This window comes from Acomys minous (genome assembly GCF_964271855.1).
Source record: "Acomys minous genome assembly, chromosome: 9".
Classification (NCBI taxonomy): domain Eukaryota; kingdom Metazoa; phylum Chordata; class Mammalia; order Rodentia; family Muridae; genus Acomys; species Acomys minous.
In genome coordinates this window covers 103,784,080-103,798,549 of record NC_140490.1, presented here as the reverse complement: position 1 = coordinate 103,798,549, position 14,470 = coordinate 103,784,080, and the positions used below count along the sequence as shown (strand labels likewise).

The following is a 14,470-nucleotide window of genomic DNA, read 5'->3' as shown; positions in this document are numbered from 1 at the left end:
CTTCTGTTGCTAGTGTAGATATTCAGTCACATGGTACTGTTGTAGTGAGCTTGTTTGCTGATGTCATGGAGAAGCATGACCAAAGCTACCTGAGGGAGGAAGTTTATTGCATTTTGCAAGTTACAACCCACAGGAGAGGGAAGTCAATGCAGGAACTCACATCAGGAATCTAGATGCACAACAGAAACAGAGGCTAAGGAGAAGCCAAGGTAATTAAAAATCAAGGAATTATCTCTCAGATATTATCACCGTTCATTAGGATGGAGACAATTCAACAGTAGAGATTCTTCCTTTCCAGGTGTGACTACTTTTCCCACAAGTTAACAAAAACTAACAAGAACATGATACCTTCTTTGCTTTTAGAGATTGAGAGATCCTAAAACTTTCACTTCAAAAAATTCTGCTAAGTATGTAAACTGAAAAAGCAGCAATAAAACCTTATAATGCTGCTGAACTGTAAAGAGATATTGTCACATTATGAATCTCAGAAACAGGGTAGGTGAGCAAAACGAAGCAAAAGGCGACATGAAGCAAGAGTCCAATTATGTGTGATGTCCGCAAAAGGTAAATGTAGAGAGCTCAAGGAGATTAGCCTCTGGGTTGACTTAGATCATTTGTCTTGAGTGAAAGAGTGGCTGTATACATTCATGTGTTGCTTCCTTTTGGAGAGATGAAACTATTCTAAATGTAAATTACAATATATAGATTAAACAATTGTCCCAAAGTCAAAATAATGTTTTTAAAAAATCTCTGCACTAAGACAATTAATTGCATCATTCATGACTCATACTCCAAGAAAGTAGAGTGTAAAATAAGATATTCTATAATGTATTTCTATACTTGAAAGATTCTAGTTGAAAATACAGTCTCAGTCTTCAACACCCTCCCACGTCCTGCACCCCTGCCCCTTGAATTTACCCAGCAATAAAAGTTTAGTTTGTGGAAGTAGCATGTTTTCTGTTCATTGGAGGTTTATATCAATGCTGCTGGGTGATTGGCAGATTTTTTACCTACCATGAAAAAGAAAACATAAGACTCCACCAGGTACTGGATTGCCATATCAGTAACGGTAGCTTGATAAATGCATTGTATTACACAGATTACATAGTCTTCCAAATGTGTGAAGAAAGATGTAGGTAAATACCACATTTTTTAATACAATGAACAATCTTACAACACTTGAAAGAATAAATAACTACTCATTCAACATACAAACATTCATTCATACATACATACATACATTCATTTGTACAACTCAATGGTTAAATATAATTCAATAATGGCATGTTTTATAGATTCAAATTCCAAAATATATCCATTCAAGCTATAAATTTCTACACAGTCACATTATTATATGTTCCTTTGCTTTCTATGCCTTTTATACAACAAAAAAATGTTTATGAGTTAGAAATTATTTCACTGACCCTCATAAAAAGACAAAGGGCTGCTGTAATTCTTTTGGCACTAATAATGTTTTGTACGAAGTCGATTTTTTGTTCTTTAAGTTTGGCATGCAATGATTGTTGCTTATGGTAGAGAAGGAAAATTGATTGTGTTCTTTTCTGAATTCTGACTTGTCTCTTACATCACAGAGCTTGAAAAGACCTTAAGGTTGCATTATAATAGCAGCACCCAATCACTTGTCAACTTTTGTTTGTTTGTCTTACCTAAAGACAGCGCTATTAGAAACAAAAAAATAAGGTTAATTACAAGCCATACACATATGCGTATTGAGAGCTATGTTTTGTGATTTGAAAAAAATAACATTGTAAAAGAAACTTTAAAAAATCCTTTCATAAATATTAAGGTAGTTTATTCCTCAAATTTAAAGTTACAGAGTAACACTGAAGTGCACATAACAATTGCATATTGATGTATCAGTCACACCAGTACCAATGTTGATTGTTTATTCATTAGTGGACCTGCAGTCAACTGCGAACCTGAAACTTACTATCCTTTCTTGTCAGTGTATACTTTCTGTAGCTTTCTCATATTTGGACTTTATTCTAAGATATGTGTATCATACTCTGTCTATGTGTTATTGATGTGCCAAACCAAGTATCCACCTTCCATATATCTCCAATCTACATATTAATTACTAATTAATTATTTTTTAGAATTGTACCATCACCTCCAATGGCAGTCAGGTTTTAGAATACTTGGAAAATGATGACTTACCAATTCCTGTACTATGCCCTGTCACATCGCACCTCATCATTATTATTATCTCTTGTAATGTGACTTACTACAGGTAGACACATATACTTTCATCTCCGGTCTCTACTGGATCAGTTGCTCTAGTGTTCTCAAATTATAAGACAACTTCCTGAGGTGGCTAATGACAAGTTCACCACTGTAATGATGGAGAAATTATGTCCATATCATGTAGCAGCCAAGTCTATGAGGGTATTTCCCAAATGTTTGACATCATTCAAATGGCAATAGCAAACAAAATGTTCCTTGAATTAATACAACTACAAGAGTCTCACAATGAATAGAGAATGTGAGAAGGTATAAATCCTCTGACCATTTTATGGATAGCCATTTTCCAGGTTTCAGCTTTATTCTCAGTTTCTATTCCAATTCACCCTCAATGATAGCCCATAGGACTCGGCCTTATTCCCAGATTTTACAATGCTATTTATAATTGCCACATATAAAATGCACTTATTCTCATAAAGATTTCTATTACTTGTGGAATATGCCAAATCTTGGACTCTTCTTTTCTTTCCAAAAGAGATTTTAAAAAAATACTCTCGGGAATATGTTTTTATTAAGCTTGAATTATCTTTTTAGGAATAACACAAATAGACAGAGCTGAATAGAGAAATGCACTACAACCCGCAGGAGACTGAGTGATATAGTTCTACACACTAGGATGCAGTTGGTAGTGCAAGAGGGCACTTCTCCATCTTCTCAGTATTTCCCCTTATACTACGGATTTTTTTTTGTAAATTTCTGTGGAATATCCTTGAAAAAAAAAAAAGGCAACTACCACTCATAGACATGCCCGTATTATCCACAGATCAAATTAAGGCAGGCTTAAGAAAAATTAAATCTAAAATACATTGATAATAATTTCTAAGCCAAATACAGCATAGTTACTCATCTGTTGAAATGAAAATAATTAAGAAATTATTAGACTTTGGAATATAGGATAACATGTAGAAATCTCTTAAAATCTGATATTTTAAAAAAGCCTTTGGTAACAATTTTTCAAACAATATTTACCGTAACCCTGTTTTTATTAAGGTTTTTAAATAGGAACATATATTTTAATTACACAATAGAAAACATAGGTAAATTTTGGATGGAACAAGTAAGAATGTGTGTTAATATTGTTTAATTTTAGCAAATGGCCAATAGATTTCTTAAAAATGATCATATGTTTGGTCTTAGATTAAAACAGAAGTGTATTCTGTTCTGTAATTGAAGAGATAAAACAATGTATGAAATAGGTCAAGTACATTCACCTCACTGGGTAGTGCTGGCCTACTTTCCTGTCATGGGGAATCTACTACATTTACAATCAGCTAAAAACTATAGCAAAGTTCCATAAAGCCTATTGAAGGCATCTCAGATACTGGCGTAACTTCAAAAGAGCAACCCAGGAATTCACACAATATCATATGCTTGTTAAATATAAAACAGAATTGCCACCTGGTGGTTTTAATTCAAACATACTCTTTCAAAAATTATTCTTCTATTCGAATTTAATTGTGTTATAATGAGAAGAAATAACAGCATCTTAAAATTATGTTAGCCTATTCAATAGACCATTTCCCCAGTTAGCACAAATTATTATAGCAGTGATATTTACATAAAAACTAAAGATAATACTTCTGAAATTCCATGTTCATAGCTCTTTGTTCATTAGGTATTGTATAATCAAACTAACTTTACATTCATATGCAGCCATTATAAAATATTTTGAGCATGATGTCCTAAAATATTCTATCCTTCAGGAGAAAAGAACAGTGATAGTATTAATATGGTACTGTCATACATTATATTTTATTATAAAAATGGATTAAAAATAAACAAGTGCAGATACATTGGGCCAGAAGGCTGAAAAAGATGTTCCAATGTTATAGAGAGTTTTGGGTGACTATTCAGGTAGAAAATTGTCTCTGTCATCTTTTCATTTGGAAAGCTACTAACCTGCACTCCAGGCATATTCAGATAATCAAGTTTACTCCTTCTAAAGTCTCTGAAGGAGTTGAAGACCAGGTAGCTTAACTTTACAATGAAGCTTTTTAGGTCTAAATAGGTTTTCTAAGTTGATAATGACAATATGTGATGGAGATTGATTCACATTCAGAAATTTAGATGCACCAAGAAAGGAAAGATGTCTTCTTCAAGGCTGTCAAATACAAAAAGCCAAAACACTAAGAATGTAACATTTATATAATTCCTGATTGTGTCACAGTTCTTCTTGCCATAGGTAATCTATTGTATATTGTTTTTTTTATATTTATCTTTTTATTGAAAACATATTTTTTATTTTTTTATTTTTTCTCCTTTATTAATTTATTCTTGTTACATCTCAATGGTTATCCCATCCCTTGTCTCCTCCCATTCTTCCCTCCCTCCCATTTTCCCCTTATTCCCCTCCCCTAAACAGAGAATTCTCAACAGAGGAATATCAAATGGCTGAGAAACACTTAAAGAAATGCTCAACCTCCTTAATCATCAGGGAAATGCAAATCAAAACAACGCTGAGATTCCATCTTACACCCATCAGAATGGCTAAGATCAAAAATTCAAGAGACACCACATGCTGGCGAGGATGTGGGGAGAGAGGAACACTCCTTCATTGCTGGTAGGAATGTGAACTAGTACAACCACTTTGGAAATCTATCTGGTGCTATCTCAGAAAAATGGGAATAGGGCTTCCTCAAGACCCAGCTATTCCACTCCTTGGAATATACCCAGAAGATGCTCCAGCACACAACAAGAAAATTTGCTCAACCATGTTCGTAGCAACCTTATTCATAATAGCCAGAACATGGAAACAGCCTAAGTGTCCCTCAATAGAAGAATGGATAAAGAAACTGTGGTACATATACACTATGGAATACTATTCAGCTATTAAAAACAAGGAATTCCCGAAATTTGTGGATAAATGGATTGAGCTAGAAATGATCATAATGAGTGAGTTAACCCAGAAGCAGAAAGACTCAAATGGTATATGCTCACTTATATCTGCATATTAGCCCAACGGGCATGTCCCACGAAAGCCTTCACTTACCAGGAAACTGCGACAGAGGGGAGGACATTCTAGTGGGACTCTAGATGAGAGAAGCATGGGAGAATGGCAAAGTAGAAGGATCCAGAGGGTCCTAGAAGCCTACAAGTAGAACATTATGATAGGCAGATTTGGGCTCAGGGGTCCCACTCAAACTAAGGCACCAGCCAAGGACAATACAGGCGGTAAACCTTAAACCCCTACCCAGATCTAGCCAATGGACAGAACAATCTCCACACTTGAGTGGAGAGTGGGATATGACTTTCTCACATACTCTGGTTCCTCACCTTTGACCATGTCCCCTGGAGGGGGAGACCTGGTGGCACTCAGAAGAAGGACAGCAGGTTACCAAGAAGAGACTTGATACCCTATGAGCATATACAGGGGGAGGAAATCCCCCTATCGTATATTGTAATGTATACTATATGTATGACAATATAAGTGTATATGTACAAAAATAAAATAATTTGAAAAAATAAACAAGTGATTTTTCTTTTTCCCATTGATCTATATCCCAGTACATTTCAGTAAAATTATCACTGATATTCTTAATGTAATTTTAAAAATCATGCTGTAGCTTAGATTCTTTTATAGTGTATTGATTAAGTGTTATACACAGGCTCTACCTCCTAGCTTCCTGCTGCAGAAAACTAAGAGGCCACTGTTTTATCTCTTGATGCCTCAGTTCCTATATCTATAAAGTAGAGACAAGAAAAAATACTATGTAGATCGCTGATGAGATTCACATAAGAAAGAAAACCCTCAAGTGATCTTATCATTTTTCACCCTTTGGAGTGTGTTTGAGAGGCACACGCTATTTTTCAGTTTTGCAGCACTTGCGACCTCACTTTCAATGTCCCTTTTAAGATGGGATGAGAATCTGTGATTAGATAAACACAGCAAATGTATCTCATTTATTGACTTTTTTTTTTTTTTGGAAGAAAGAGATTGATACTTTTTTCAGGATTGAAACTAGTATTGACTTTTGCAAAAAAAAAAAAAAATCTGTGCTCTTATCTGGAAACTCAAGGCTCTCTTTTGGTTAAAATTTAAGGTCCTGAAATGATAGACATATTAGTTAAATTCTTCTCGGATAAGACTTTATATACAGACTGCGCTGTCAAGGTTCTAAAACAAAGGTCAAGTTCACAGCATCTCCTGGGCTGTTTGCTGAAGCCTCTCCCTGGCTCACAGGTTCTTCCCCTCACACTAGGTGGTCAATTAATTTTATCAGTGTGTTAATCTCTCCAAACACCCTCTGATAATAAGGACTATAGTCTTACAGGAGAGGACACTACCTTGTAATTGCTCCATTAAAGATGTTACCTACAAATATCGTCACGTTCAGGTCCTTGAAATAAGGGTTTTCTTGTCTGTATCTGTGTAAACATAATTCATTTTTTAGGATTTACTGCTCAAACAAGTCCTTCACTTGCTTAGTTAGAGTAACTCATCCTCGTACTGAAAGTAAATACTGACTGCTGTTATAGAAAACTGAGGAAGAGATGCATGATAAACACGCAGTTGTTTCCTCTTTAAAATTTAGTTGCCATTATTCACAAATTGATAGAGCCAATAATCTGAAATTTTTGTTTTCCTACTACATATTTGGTTGTTATTTCACAGCACATCATACCATATAGGTTTAATTCTTGTTGTTTCAAATGATTTAATTCCCTTTTAAAAGATGAACTGTGTTCTGCTTTTTTAAAAAAAATATTTATTTATTTATTATTATGTATACAGAGTTCTACCTGCAGGCCAGAAGAGGGCAAAGGATCACATCATAGATGGTTGTGAGATACCACAACGTTGCTGGGAATTGAACTCAGGACCTCTGGAAGAGCAGTCAGTGGTCTTACCCTCTGTGCCATCTGTCCAGCCCCATATTCTGCCTTTTGTATACCACATTTCCTCTTATCTTTCATCAGCAGTTGAATACCTACCTTGCTTGCAAAGCATACATCAAAAATAAAACCAACCACAAACAAAGAAGTACTGCTGAAGGAAAATTTACCTTGAGGTACTGGTGACCAAGTCAATCAGTTTAAAATTCTGTTTGTATTGAAGATGTTGAGTGAAGCTATTGAAGCATCTGCCCGGAGTTAGCAGAAATGGGATAAATAAATATGTGAGATCTCAGAACCTATTGGAAGTCGATAAATGAAAATGAGTCAAAACAACTCAAGACGAGGGCACACCTCAAACGGGCACGGTGATGGCACCAGCTGTGATAACCGTGAGCATTTTTAGTAGTGACCTGAACAGAACAAAAATGGTTTGGCAAATCTTGTTGTTAATGATAAATCATTCTATGGGTATTTATCCGCTAACCACCTTGTATAGACGTGGGAACAAATTAGGACACTGAATTGAATATAGAGCATAGATTGTAATCTTGTCAAAATTGATGAAAATTTCTAAAGTTGAGAGTCAGGAAGAAATAATATACAACTTTAAAGGATGTTTATGGGAGTGAGGTTACATGTATAAATTGTTCGATGATTAGTGATCTGGTAGGCATTTGCAATTTAAATTAAGATTGGTAATAGTGACCAACAGGACTGAAAACAAAAATTAAAACAATCCTGCCAGTGTATGACACATTGATGACCAAACCCCAACAGAGTTAGAATATAGTCTAAAATTCTCTGCAATTATCCTTGCAAATAATTGTCTTGGTGCTTCAACTACAAAATTCCAGTAACAAGGAGCAGGCTACCTTGCCTCTCTACATAACAGAATACTCAGTAAATTTCCATAAATTCTGAGTATATAATGTTCCTGAGAAAATCAGAAACCCGTTTGCAGTAATTCTGAGACCAAAGTCAAAGCAGTTTCTACCATGGATATTGGTTTTGTGAAGATTTTAAGTCAGTCTAGATCAACATCTGGCTAAATTGAACCTTGAGATTTCACAGATCTACTCTCATTAAGACACATGAAACTGAGAGACTGATACACAGCCAGGGACATTGTCATTCGGACATACCAGCAGCCTACAGAATAGGACAAAGATGTTTAACAATTACATATCCTCTAGAGGGTTAATATATAAAATATATTAATTAATATACTAGATATACAAAAATAATTTTAAAATGGGTTACATATCTAAACAGAACATTCTAAACAGAATAATTCAAGTGTGAAAAACTTAAAGAAACGTTCAACATTCCTCACCATCAGCAAAATGCAAATCAAAATTATTTTGAAATTTTATCTTACTCTCTTCAGAATGGCTAAGATCAATAAAACCAGTGAAATTCATCTACTGCTGGTAGGAGGACAGATGTGTACAGATACTATGGAAATAAGTGTACAGTTCCTCAGGAAAATGAGTATCAGTGAACTTCAAGGTCCAACTACATCACTCTTATGCATATACACAAAGCGCACATCATCCTACCATAGAGATATGTTTAACCATATCAATTACAGCTCTATTCATAATATGTAGAAATTAAAGCTAATCTAGATGTCCCACAATAAATGAATGTATAAAAATGTGGTACATTAACACAATGGAATATTATTAAGCTGTTAAAAATGATATAGTGAAACTTGCAGGTAAGTGGATGGAACAAGAAATAATTACCCTGAGTGATATACCCAAAACCATAAAGGCAAGTATGGTATGCATACACTTATATATGGATACTAGTTCTTAAGCCAATGATAACCAATCTATAATCCATAGACCCACAGAGGTTAGGTATACAGTTAAGGACTAGGGTGAACAGATAGATCTTGTTAGGAAAAGTAAATAAAACAGTTAGAGATGTATTGGGGAGGGCGTAGAACAGGAGGATCAAGTGGTGAACAGGAGGGAAAAGCCACTCAAATTTAAGGGCCATTCAAAGAGAACTAAGGAAACTTAATATAGTAGAGGCTTTCTAAAATATATACATATATTATGGCAATCTAAATGCCATCACCATTTGATGTGGAGACAGTGCCCCAACTAGACATATTTTGTCATCATAAAAAGTTTCCAGTACTTGGATTGGATTACACCTAATTGATTCATTGGCCAAAGGGGTGCAATGGGAATCCTCAAACAGCCCAGGCTGTTGCTAAGACTATAGGTTGATCTTGAGCAAGGCCGACTGACAATGAGTCTCCATTGTTGAAGATAACACCAAACAACTCATTGAATATGGAGAAGTCTAGCTGATGCCTACATAGAGCCTTTGCCCTTACATTCTACTGTTTGGTACAGGAAATTCTTCTTCACACTACAAAAGAGAAATGTAAGTGACAAAACCGCCACAAACCCTTTGATTAATATTGATGTCCTGTCTGAAAGGTATGCTAGGGCAATGGTGACACAAAGCTTCTGGGAGTGACCACTCAATGTCCGATTTGACTACAGTTACTCCATGAAAAGTGTCCCATACTGGACACTACTTGGGTGACCAAGAACCAGTGAAGAAAAGATAGCCCCATGACATAAAACCAAATACTACTACTATAATATTGTTCCTTCTCAAGTCTCTGATGGGGTTGAAGACCAGACAGTTTAATTTTAAAATTAAGCTTAGTTTTTTAGGGGTTAAGATGTTTTTAGGTATAGAGAGATGTTTTAAGTTGATAATAATGAGATATGATAGATATTGATTTACATTCAGAATTTTATACACACCAAGAAAGGAAAGATGTTTTCTTCAAGGCTGCCAAATACAAATAGCCAAAACACTAAGAATGTAACATTTATATAATTCCTGGTTGTTTCATTCTTCAATCTTCTTGCTGTGGGTAGTTCACTATATATATGTGTAATAATATAAATGTGTATGTAAAAGATAAGAAAATATTTAATGAAAAAAGGGGAAAACAAAAAACAAAAAAGAATAATTGAGTAAATGTAAAAAGCAATAAAATGAGTCCTAATCATATCCTTCTATACTTACAGATTAGTGTCTTGCCCAGCCATCAACAGAGAAGCTGACTTATGCAGCAGATAGAAAATAACAGAGACCCACAGCTAAAATTTCTGAAAAGCCCTTGAGACCTTGAAACCCTCAACAGTAAATGGGATGTGTTTCTATTAAATCCCTTACCTTGGGGTCTAAGGAATGTTGTGGCAACAGCCAGAGGGAGATGGAGGACACCAAGTAAAGAAGGCCCTCTGAATAAATCAACAGGATAAAAGCTCATATGCACTAGTAGAGACTAGAGTAACATATAATTGGTCTACACTGTTCCACAAAAGGTCCTCTGTATAAATATCATGGCTTCCTTTTGAGTGTTTTTCTGGGATTCCTGAGTGTGTAAAAATGGGTCTCTGATTCTTCTGCTCTCTCTCTCTGTCTCTGTCTCTGTCTCTCTCTGTCTCTCTCTCTCTGTCTCTCTCTCTCTGTCTCTCTCTCTCTCTCTCTCTCTCTCTCATTCTAATATATTAATTTTATTTTATCTTATTTTATTATTTTGTAATTACCTGCTAGAATGCTATTCTCTAGTGAGAGAAAGGTAGTGTGTGTATCCAGATAGGAGTGGAGGTGGGTAGAAATTGAGAAGCATAGAGGCAGGGGAATTCAAATCAGGAGAATTTTTTTTTCAATTAAAGGAAAAATTTCACCATCTTTTCAATACAGATGGTGCTGTTTTGATTAATTGAAGTCCTCATGTTTTTCTTTGCTCCTTAAGGGGTAGTTTTGTATGCTTGACCAGCTGGAACAGAGGTCTTGTCCCTAGTAGAGATTCTACCAATATAGAATGCAAATAAAGGGTAAAGTCTCATGAGCTAGACAATTTATTTTCTTGTCCTCTATTGTTATGTCCTTTGGGAGGGTGTACAAGATAAATGAGATACAGTTATATCTATTTTCCAAGATAAGTTATGACTGATAATTTAGCTATTTGATATCTACATAGAAAATGCCTTCTAGCATCAATCACTAATAAATTTCTAATTTTATGTTTGCATGTGTAGTATTTTGGGCACATCTAGAATTGCCTTACTGCCAAAAGACAAAACCACTTTCAAAGATTAATGTCTTATTTAATAGGATCATTATATTACATACATACATTCTTCAATGCATTATTGAAAAAATGGGGAGTGGAAGAAGTTTCACTCAGTCAGTGCATACGTGCTCCTTACATGAAAGGCTATAGTACAATTGCCTTTGATATGTACCATTTATCACATATTTACCATGCTTGAATTGTTTATTGCTTAAATATGTGATCTCTCCAAACAAATTTCTTAACAGTAGATATCATTATTGCATATATATAACTGAGGTCAGAGGTATAAAAAGATCAAGGAACTTAGAGAACTTGCTTACTGTATCAAATTCTCTGAATTTAACCCCAATCCAATATTTTGCTCATTATACTACTTTTACATATGGGATGGAGTTTAAGGTGAATTTGAAACTAATCAGATGATCTACACGTGTCATCTATAAAGATCAATGCAAGTCACTGACTAAATATTAGATATTTCATACATTGTATGTACATAAGAGACCACTAAAGATCCAGTTTAATCCCCTCCCTTTTCTGTGTACCAATTAGAGTCCCTGAAATATTAATAAACTGTTTGATTTAGGAGAGAATAGCATTAAATGTTTCCTTGCTACATGTTGCTCAGAAGCAGCAAACACATCACCAGCACTCAATAAATGTTATTTAATAGCAAATAATAAAATGAAATTACAGTAATATATTTTGCAATGAACTCACCATAAGATGAAATAAAATAACTTTTAGTACTAGAACAAGAAGCTGAGCCAATTTAAATAGCAGGGTAAGTAAATACATCCTATGGGAAGGCAGAAGGTGCCAGTATGATTGTAGTAAGAAAGGTTAATATAATGCCAGAGTGATAAGAATTTTCATTGTAATTTGATAGGTGGAGCTGGTTTTCACATTTGTTTTACTCACATAATGTTCTGAAGTTAATTCATAACATATCTTCCTCATGCTCAATGTTGACATAGCTACATTTTATTATATATTGGTACTCTCCTTAAAAAAAAAACCCAAATGTGTTACCTAAAAAACTCTCTTAGTCTTCTTTAGAACAGAAACTGAGACTTTTAGGAGCGTCATTGGTTAAAACAGAATGGACACACCTTATCCTGTACCTGTTCATGAGCTATTGATTTGGAAAACATTTGGGACTTTTTCAGTGTTCTTTTATAGATTTACATTGTATCTTTGCACTATTGGTGAAGAAACCAGACTGAAACCAAGTGGGGAAAGTGGTACCACAAAAGAGAAGAACAGCTTGCCAAATGGAAATATCCATAGCAAAACCTCACTTTCAGCTTCTGTTCTTCAATACCTCCTATGGAGGAAAGAAAGTACTTTAAAGTGGAGTTTGGCAATTCTATTCTCTTTACTCTTTTCCTTTTTTTTTTTTTTCTTTACAGTCCCTCTGAGGATAAGGGGAATGCTCTGAAAGTCACTGATTTTGTGACTCACTCCTCTATGTCTCTTATTTTTCTAACACACTCTCTCTCATGCTCTAAATAAAGTAGAACCTTTCCTCAGTGCTCTTACAAAGCTCAGCCACCATTTCCTTTTCTAAGTCTGTGATTAACCCATGGGTGGGTACATAAACTCTGTGTTCCTGTCCAAATACAGCAGCTGGTATACTGTACCCACAAAGAATGTGAATGCAATTCCACAGAGCCTAATAATCATTTTTATCATGGAAAAGTACCGGCAACATGGTAGGTTTCACTGAGCCCATTCACACAGTCAAAAGATGTCAGGTGTATCAAAAGCTCCTCATACTGTACTTTTAAAAATTCGTCTTGCTTTATAAACTCTGTGATTGTTCTGGGTAGGCATTCTACCTTGCACCGTCATTCCTCTCTGATGGAGAACTGATTGTGACACTATCCACACACACACATCTTTAACTTTAGTAAACAGAGAGAGAGAAGTCACCCTTTCCTGTTGCAATAGATCATTGCAATCAGCTACATTTCACTTAGGTCAAAGCTCTTTTATCCCCTTTCATTACCACTGTTATTGTTCAGAAGTTTGGCAGCACCTAATATATTACTTTACTAAATGCTTTTCCCGCCTAAGGGAAGGCATTAAGATTTTTATTTACTAAGAAAACAGTAATTTTTACAATATTTTTGGCTGAGAGTATAGTAACTAATTTTAATACATTTATCTCAAACTCCCAAATATCGATCAGCAACACAAAGTGTTCCCTTACCATGTTCTCAGAAATACTTCTAATTGAGTTCATTTACACTAAACATTTCTATTATTCATATATCTGCATAAACATCCATGACAAACAACGCATTTAATAACAGCATTTGATATAAAGTATTTGCCAAGACAGAGAGAAAATATTATGACTGTTCCAGAATACACAGGCTTAAGCAAGTTTTCAAAGTATGTATTTCCCTTCATTATTGGCTGCAGCCACAAAAGGAAAATCCTCCAGAGAATTAATATGAACTTATTGTAATGCAGCCTGCAGCACGGTTTTGTTTTGGTTTTGCCTGTTTTTGTGCTGACACCGCAATTCAAAGTATATATTCTCATCTTTAGTAAAGGAATCCAATTATTTCACATAGAAGCATGCAGCAATAAAGTACCATTACTCAGTCAATACTGACTCCTAAACATCTTTCTCTATTTGCTGGTTTGGATTCCCAGCTCATTAGCTTATTACTTGATAAATAGGAGAGGGTAATGAATTGAGAAAATAACTACGTACCTTCAGAGAAAACCTGCCCGATAACAATAATCCATTAGGAACCTGGCAATATCCTCTGATCTATTGCCCGCAAACCTACGACTGGATGGAGAGTTTCACTCCCTGGGCTCAGCTCTCCAGAAGAAAACCAGCACAATTTAAATATTTCTTGGAATGTGACAGCTCTCTAGATCCCCGGTTGCATTCTGTTCCCCGGGGATGGCAATCTGGTGTTCCTGTGTGCACAGAGCAGTGAAGATGAATTGAAAACGCTTGAGATAAATTAGGAATGGCTAAGTTAAAACTGTCTCTGCTCCAGACTCTCTCATCTGCAGTCTGCAAGCCTGTTTTTCTGTGAAAAAGCTAGATGGCAGGCTGCCTCAGTAAGTTCTTCTTAAGCGACAGAGAGCATTTTCAATGAAGAAAAATTCTCCCATTATCTAAGCTAATGTGACTGCTGCTAAATCTAGTATTTTAAACTGTCTACTGGCATGGAATTTATTTGCACTATTGCTTTTCTTCAAACTACAGTCTAGAATCCA

At 35.2% G+C, this 14,470-nt stretch overlaps 1 protein-coding gene across 2 annotated transcripts in view; it reads right to left on the bottom strand.

Moving 5' to 3' along the window:
- Positions 1–14,196, bottom strand: part of MGAT4C (MGAT4 family member C) — a 614,816-nt gene extending 600,620 nt beyond the window's left edge. For both annotated transcript variants that reach the window (XM_084796244.1, XM_084796245.1), the window contains exon 1: positions 13,950–14,196. The gene's annotated coding sequence lies outside the window, so the exon portion shown is untranslated. The remainder of the gene's footprint in view (positions 1–13,949) is intronic.
- Between the last annotated feature and the right edge of the window lie 274 nt (positions 14,197–14,470).